The 8,426-nt window shown below is 37.7% G+C and overlaps 2 long non-coding RNA genes across 4 annotated transcripts in view; one reads left to right on the forward strand and one right to left on the reverse strand.

The window, feature by feature from the left end:
* The window catches only part of LOC106521606 (uncharacterized), a 36,928-nt gene extending 28,675 nt beyond the window's left edge, over positions 1-8,253 (forward strand). The window contains exons 3-4 of one of the 3 annotated variants that reach the window (XR_001310694.1): positions 7,512-7,638; positions 7,898-8,253. This is a non-coding gene — a long non-coding RNA (uncharacterized LOC106521606). Of the gene's footprint in view, positions 1-7,511; positions 7,878-7,897 lie in introns of those variants that run through there. The other 2 variants (XR_001310695.1, XR_001310693.1) reach the window with 2 other exon arrangements.
* Positions 5,818-6,803, reverse strand: LOC106521604 (uncharacterized). Its single transcript, XR_001310684.1, has 3 exons — positions 6,638-6,803; positions 6,454-6,568; positions 5,818-6,380 (listed from the first exon to the last, which is right to left on the reverse strand). It is a non-coding gene; the product is annotated as an uncharacterized LOC106521604 (long non-coding RNA).
* Positions 8,254-8,426: the final 173 nt, after the last annotated feature.

An 8,426-nucleotide genomic window follows, 5' to 3' on the forward strand; every position in this document is an offset into this window, starting at 1 on the left:
TTTTTACATTACATTCCAAATCATATTTTTATTGTGTTTTTATGAAAGAGAGTTAGAGTTCTCTCCGTGCATACATGGGTTTTCTCCGGGCACTCCAGTTTCCTCCCACAGACTAAAAACACGAACATTAGGTGTATGTCTCATCTCTTTGTGGCCCTGAGTGGACTTGTGATCTGTCCAGGGTGTACCCTACCCCTCGCACAGTGACTAATGGATATGGGCACCAGTGATCGTCGTGACCCTGAAAGAAAGAAGCATGTTAAAAGAATAGATGAATGGATGAGTAAAAATAAAATAAAAAAATAATATCTGCTTAAACAGCTTCAAAATCTATTTTACACTGCACTAACTTTTCATTGCATTGTTTCTGTCAGGATTCATTTTGCGTCTTACCATTATCTTAACATTTAACGTATCTCACAATGTGACAATGGACCGCAAATTGACAGGTGTAACAAACCAATAAGTTTTTGCAAACAAATCGGCTGTGGCTGAGTGGTTAGTGGAGTTGTCCTGTAAACGGTGGGTTGCCAGGTCAAACCACCCACTACGTCCATTCTTGGGCCAGACACTTGACTAGACTTGCCTGCTGGTGGTGGTAAGAGGATACAGTGGCACTGATTGAATGGCAGTCTCACCTCTGTCAGTTTGCCACAGACCATTCTGTGGCTACCGTGTACCATCAGTGTGTGAATGTGTGTGTGAATGGGTGAATGACTGATTGCAGTGTGAAGAGCTCTGGAGACCTTTGAGGACTTGATAAACAGGGGCAGAGCTAGACATTTTTTGCAAGGGGTGGCACAGAGGCCAAGGTGTTTTTCTGGGGGCACATTCGAGTAGATAAAACTACTCTAGATTTGAAAGTTAAAGATGTCCGCTACAGCTAAATTCAAATGGTTCTATTTCAGCTGTTTAGGAGATACACAGATTAATTTTTGTGAGTGATCGTAGCCAAGAATGATAAAACAAATACTTGCTAGTAACAACTAAGCTAATGTTAATGCTAATTTACAAAGACCTATAATTTAGCCATTTTTAAACATACAAAGCTGAAAAATAGTGTGGTAGTAGCCCAGAAACAATTTTTTTCAACAAAATCTGATTTCAAATATTAGATCCAAGTTGGCTGCCAAAGCTGATTTCAAATGGCTACAGCTCAGCCACTTTTAGGAATATTAAGCTGAAATTTGTTATGGTGGTAGCCAAAAGCAATCCCCATGCCATTCTGAAAGTTAACCCTGCTAGTCAAAACAATTCTCATTGATTTCTCATCTTTGAAATGCCCCATGTGATCGCCACCCCACTTGTCAATCACTAGGGGGTGGCCAGTCAGGTGCCAGGGGTGGCACTTGCCACCTCTCTGGCTCTGCCCCTGTTGATAAAGCATTATATAAGTGCAGGCCATTTACTGTTTACCATAAACATCTACAAAAGCAACAGCACTGTGAAGTTTTAGAATGAGACACAATGACATTTTGGAGACTGAAATTGTGTTAAAATGGCAGAAATCCATTTTAGTTTGAAACACTTGAGTTTGATTCTTTTCTATTCTCTCTTTTTTAAATGTCACTTCTATGGACATATAGAAGTAAAATTAACTTTTTGCCAGTTGTAAAACTAGATGAAAATTCAGTAACACTCCCTTTTGTTATAGCCAGTTCTGTCTTTTCATGTAAACTTATTTTTTTCAAATCACACAGTTTTTACACAGGATCATATACTGTATTTCAAACAAGCCTACTACACCAGGTTTTGTGTATTTTTTGCAGAAGAAATGCATGTCTGAAAACCATACACAGCCATGCTATTGCAAACTGCAACAGTAAACAAAGCAAACCTCTGCAACGAATACCTGTGGCATCACACACATCTGTCATCTGCCTCTCAGCAGAGCCCAGATTTGAACTCACATGAACAGACTGCAGCCAGGACCTCACAATGGGTCAGGATCACTTACTGTCTGGGTTCATCTCATGTGGAATAGCTCCACCTGTTGATCAATGACTGCATGACTAGTGAGAGCTCTACTGTTGGGCTTACTGCATACAAATATACTGCTGCACTTGTAGTGGAGCCAACTGGTTCACATATACAGTTAGAGTAATAATGTTAGGGGTACACAGCAAAATTAATTTCTAACTAAAGTGGAGACTGAGACATGTAGGAGCTGAGTTCTAAATGCATTCTTAAGGCACCAACACCAGCCGATAAAATGTTTTTATTCAAGTTAGATAAATTACAGCTGTGTTCGCAAAAATTTCAATTACTTGCCTGTTTGTCATCATGTTGCAAAAAAAAAAGTTAAAGAAAAGCTTTTCCACACAACCATAAATCCACCTTGAGTTTGGAGCTGTCTCATTAAATGTGCTGTTTTGAAAATGTTAAATCCTCAGACAGGGGTCACATAAACAACTTGGGCTGCAGATGACTCTCAGCAGTTTCATACAGAATTTTTCGATACTTTAATCTTGCAATTTTTAGAATCTCTCAATTAAACATTTTTTTTCAATGAGCAATAAATGTTACCAAAATGACTATTGAAAATGAAAAACAAGGAAAAAAAACATTAAACTGATCTTAGAACTGCTCACAAGACCAGATGAACACTGGCACTTTGACAGGTCCACATTTGTTTATTTTAACCAACAAACAAACACTTTAACATATATATTTTGTTTGCACCAGGAAACTTAGTACATCTTCAGTTTAAATCAGTTTATCAAGTTAGTTGTTTGCAAAAATGCTGACATATGACACATAAGAACATTTTTAATAAGTAAGTTTGTTTACTTCTTAATGAATCAGACTATACTATACTACTATACTATGCGTATAGCAAAAAGGTGTGGGTTAGATATCTAGCTGTCATTGCTGACTGACTGCTAGCATGACAAGTGGTCTGGTAATACCATAACTAGTCCGATTCTGGTTTGGTTTATGTAGTGCTGGCCCATGAATGGACCACCTCTGACAAACCACATCTGGGCCACCAAAGGGCCGACATTGTGTTATCTGCGCCAGATGTTAAGGCCCTGTTACACTATAACATTTTAGACAACCAATGCTAACTTACAGGGGCGGTTCTAGTGGTGGGGCCACAGGGGCATTAGCCCCATCTGAAATCTGATTGGCCCCTTGAAATGTCCCAGTCCTTTCACTCATCTATCCTTGCCCAAGAACAATGATGGTGGATGCAGTTCCACTTCCAACCACTAGTGGCGCCAGTGAGTCAAATAGGAAAGTCCAACATAAAGCAAGCTTACAGTCTTTTTTAATTTGAACAATCCTGCAGAAAAGTTTTTTTTCTTGATCAGTGACACCAAAAAAAACAAACGTTTATTTTCGATGGCTAGATTTTCTTACATGTGTGTGTTTGAGTACTTAATTTATGTACGGTAAATAAATCATGTAAAATTGATAAGGAGAAATTAATGTGCAAGCTTTTACAAGTGTTTGAACATGTGTGACTGGTTAAATGTATAAACCTTACAAAAACTGGGAATTTGTGTGCAAGGATGTTTGAAAAAAATGCTTGGCCCTTCAATGATTATTGTGGCCCCTTTATGGCCCCTTACACTGAAAAATCCTAGATCCGCCACTGCTAACTTATAAAAAAGTTTGTCCAACACCAAAGACGAAGCTGAAGATGGAATTAAAAAATGTACTGGAAGTGTCCTTAGAACCAATACATCCTATAACGCTAGCAATTACTGAACGACTATATAGCCATTTTGAATAAAATAGTCAACAAATTTTCACAAGTTGGCATAAGTTGTCTAGAATAGTATAGTGAGACAGGGTCTTTAGCACGTTGTGTGGGCCAGAGTTAGGCCAGACAGATTTTGTTGCATGGAGTGGTTGAAGTTTAGACCAATAAATTGAAAACCATGAGAGTCTGCACTGAAACTGTGAATATTTTCCTTTATTTCACTGATAAAAAGCTTTTATTCAAACATTGCATGAATCAGGTTGTTTTTGTTTCATTTGGCTTATTGAGAAATCACGGTTCTAGCTTGTGTCTCAATGCAATAAACAAGTGAGGTTTGGCAAATAAGCAACCTAATTTCACTTTTTATGTGATTTGGAGCTTCTTCCTCCAGGGTTGGAAGTTTGTTCTTCTATATTTCAGAACAAAAGCATAAGCAGACTTTTAGAGGAACGCTTTGATCCAGGACAAATTAAGGAAATGAACAAGTTGAAAAAAAATAAAGACATTGATTGTAACTCTGATTACTTCAATCATGTTGGCTGATGATGGCATAGCTTTAAATTAGGTCTGAAGACTTTACTAGTATAAACCAAATCCACTCAGGAACAGAGGTAAAAAAATAATAATCTTAACCAGAACTTTTACTATTTTTTCTATATGGTAAAACATTTATGTTTCCCTCCCAATAATTTAGTTGTCATGGGAAGCAGGCCATTGATTACACATTTTTCATTAAGTCCTTTTAATACTCGTTCTAAAGGTCATACCTTCTTACCCAAAGGCCTTTTTATGCTTTATTGTACCTAAATTCTGACAAATCTGTGCAAATATTGTAATTTAAAACCCAACTGGCTAAATGAATACAGAGTTTAAAAGGATGCACAGTATTAAAAATGCATTACAAGACAAGTTATAGGGGTGGCTGTGGCGGAGTGGTTAGTGGGGTCCAGAGGGACTTGAGAAAGCACTCTATAAGTTCAGTCCATTTACCATTTACCAAGTTATGTTAAAGCAATGAGTTAAAGAGAGAAGAGATACAAAGACTGAAGGAAGCAGGAGAGGTATGCAGGAAAGTTTAGTTCACCATAAGATGCCATCATCTCAGCTTAAAGGAGTTTTTAATAAAACGGAAGCCATTTTTACTGTTTTGTGCCTTATTTTTCTGATATGTCCTCTAAATTAATTCATTTTCCTTTTTCTTTTCTTTTTTTTTTTGAAAAACCTGAGAAATCCCCTAACCTGCACTTCAACTGTCAAATACTCTTAACAGATTAATAAGCATTTAACAGCAATAAATCATAGTATGACATTAAAAGTTTTTAATGCTGCAGCTGAACATTTAGGATTCAGGCCCAAGTTTGCAAGTCTGTACAAGATCCAGGATCAAAACGCTATCAGCAGCCTGCTCTAACTCATTCAACATTCAAACTTTCCAAATCAATCACAGACTTTTATCACCTGCTTCATACTGAATAAGATCTAAAAATAAAGATCTTAAAGTTTTTTTTTTCATTTGCCTTGGATCATGACCTAGAAAAATATCCGAAGAGTCAAGAATTCCCAAACCAGAAAGTTGTTGTAGATTTTATACGAAAAGCAGAACAAGTTATTTTCAGGGTTAAGTTTTAATATTAATCTTATTCAGACAGGCCTCACACAGCTTGTCTGGCTGAATGTGTGGTCCAAGTTTCAGCAAAAGTTAAAGTAAGCCAAAACCTGTCTTTGCCCCATATGTTTTGCCATATATGTGTTAAATAATTAAACTCAATTCATGTGCATTCACAGACACACATCTTAAGACTGACTGTGAATAGCTGTCAGTTCACAGTCTCTTATATCAATATGACTGTATGAACACACATGTACACGTATGTGATTCATTCCTGACACAAGTTTTTCTTAAATTTTGTATGAGTACTTCACTTTGGGTATTCACTGATTCCAAGTGTGGCAAGTGGTGATCTTCTGGGGCTATAACATTAAAGTTTGGTTGTCACCAACAACCAATAACTTTCACCCAGAAAATCAAAAGTCAAGACACACAGGTACGGTTTTGCAAAAAGCAAGAGACAGTTTTCAAGTACAGAAAGTTGTTTTATTAAAACACAAAATGTGATAGACTGATTAAAAAACAAACTGTTCAAAAAATAAAAACAAAAGAAAACAAACTACTAATGCTCAGCTACTGAGGCTTACCGGTAGGTGCCAGACCTGTTCTGGACGAGCGGCTCCCAAAGACAAACTACTACAAACACACGTGAAACCACACTCACTCCTTGGGTTTCCCTCCACCTGTGTTGATCACCGCAAGCATGCACACACAAAAGGGACACCGCCATCCAGGTCAACCACACCACCGTCACTGGTCCTCAGCACTGAGCTAAAAGAATAAAAACAAAATTAGAAACAAAAAATAAACAAATACCAAAAAGACAATTTACAGATAAAATTGGAAAGTTGTGGTTTAGAAGTAGTCTTTGATCAGCAGAGAAACAATTGATTCAACCAGACTGCTGGATAGTAAACCTCTGCTTCCCCTCCTCCGTGGCGTGGGCGTGTCTTCGAGCGCCACACCTCAGTCAAACATTTTGTAGGAACACAGGAGAATCAAAATGAGGCAAAGCAGCAGCGGGGCTGATGGGGTCAAGTTAAAAGCTGCCACCCACAATTCCTGATAAAACATTACATTAACAGGTTAAAAGCAATTTACAAACAATAAGAGTCAGTGCATAGTGTCCACATACCGATCATGCCAATCTCCTCTCTCACTTGTGGGGAGATCACGTAAGGGCACAAACTCTGGCCACAGCAGCCACTACACCCACAATCAGTGGTGAGGGCAAACATGCCGACAGTTATCTGCTGGTGCAGAAGTTTATAAGTAACTGTGCTGAAACAATTAYAAGTGTGCATGACAGCCATCCTCACCTGCACTTGGCACCCAGCAGGCACAACACTGGACCACACGGTGACGTGTCTTCAGCCAACCAATCTAATCTAAACCTGCAGTTTACCTGTGCTTTTTATAGGGAGCACCCTCTAGTGTCATTGGCTGCCACACCACAATTACCCTGCCAGCAGGTGCAATTCATCCTGCCACACAAGAACCAATGTAGAGTACTTACTGAGTAAGAACTTAAACATTACACATTAAGGTGGCTGTGACATCACAATTTTTAATGAAAATGAATGCATTTTTGGAGATATAACATTAATAACATATTGCAAAAAATAAATAGATAAAAAAAATCACGCTGCTGAGATGAACAGTTGACGTGCTGAAACAGGAAGTGATGACAAAGGGGAATGTCTGAATGTGGATGGACAGAACATTGCTAAAATGGCTAACAACACAGTTAAAATAATTGAAATGTTTCTTTAGAATATTTTGAGTCACTATCAGAGAGAGTAAAAGTTCAAATAATATTGTTATGGTAAACAAAAAATCAGGATGTCCCCTTTTGGTGTTACCTTTAAATTGACCCCAGGAAGAATAGCTGATGCAGCATGCTGCTGATGCTAATGGGGATCAAATAAATAAGCAAACTTCCTTATATACTTATCTTAATTATGAGTTGTTATTAGTAAAACACACCCAAATTTCATTTTACAGGATTAAAAACAAAAACATTTCTAGTTTGTGTTTTAACTGAGACTTGGTCTCTTTTATTACCTGCTTTATTACTAAAACTGGAGGCTTAAAGATAAAATAAAAAAGGAGAGTCTGAAATATTCTAGTCTCTGTTTGCTGTCTAAGTTGTAGTGAACTTTTGGTGCTCATTCTGATTTACTCCTGTTTCAGAGTTTGTCAGCTTCTCACATGATGACGGTGCCACCTAGAGGAGCATTTGCCTGTTTTTGATGAGAGACTCCACCTGTGACACCAAGTTTTGCTATCATAAAATGCTGTCAGTATTCACTCAAGATAGGTAATTTTGGTTTACGAGAACAATGTATACACTATATACTACATATTATAATACATTATTATTATATACGTGTGTAGTACCGGTAAAAGCCATGCATAAATGAAACATTCTGAGGAGAGATACAATTAATCTGACATTTTTTAATGTTGTTTTTTGTTTTACATAACAGATTTGCAGACAAAAAATGTAGCACACACATGCAGTCTTCAATGTATAATTACATCCGATAAGAAGTGCATTTTTTTTCCCTCTAACACAGGCTTCATACTTGTTCCCTGTCCTTCTGGACTCCAAAGACATCTCAGCACCTCTCGTGTGGAACAAAGTGTTACCACCAAACAGTACCTCTGGGTAATAGTGGGAACTCTGCTGGTGTGTTTGTGCGTGTTTGTGTGTGCTTAGGGGATGTGTGGGGAGGGAGAGAGTGAATGTAGTAAGATGAAACGTATTCATTTGTGTGTGCATTGCATGTTTTGGTTTTTATGCTTCTCTGGGTGTTTCCCAGCTGCAGTCAGCTGTACATCACAGAAGCCTCCCATGTGTGAGTTCAAAGTCGCTCAACTCAACTCAAACTATTTATGATGCCATCACAGGAAGGACATGTGTGTATTTTAACTGAGCTTTGTACATCTTTTTTACTGTGTTCTGCAGAAAAGAAAAAAAAGATGCATTCACACGTCTTTAAATAAAGTCAAATGTGGAAAACCTGCTTTGCTAGATGCAATTTCACTTCCTATAGTTTTTCTCTTTGTAATATTGCAAAACTATATGCATACAGTATATGTATA

The sequence above is a fragment of the Austrofundulus limnaeus genome, unplaced genomic scaffold, assembly GCF_001266775.1.
Source record: "Austrofundulus limnaeus strain Quisiro unplaced genomic scaffold, Austrofundulus_limnaeus-1.0 Scaffold112, whole genome shotgun sequence".
Taxonomy (NCBI): Eukaryota; Metazoa; Chordata; class Actinopteri; order Cyprinodontiformes; family Rivulidae; genus Austrofundulus; species Austrofundulus limnaeus.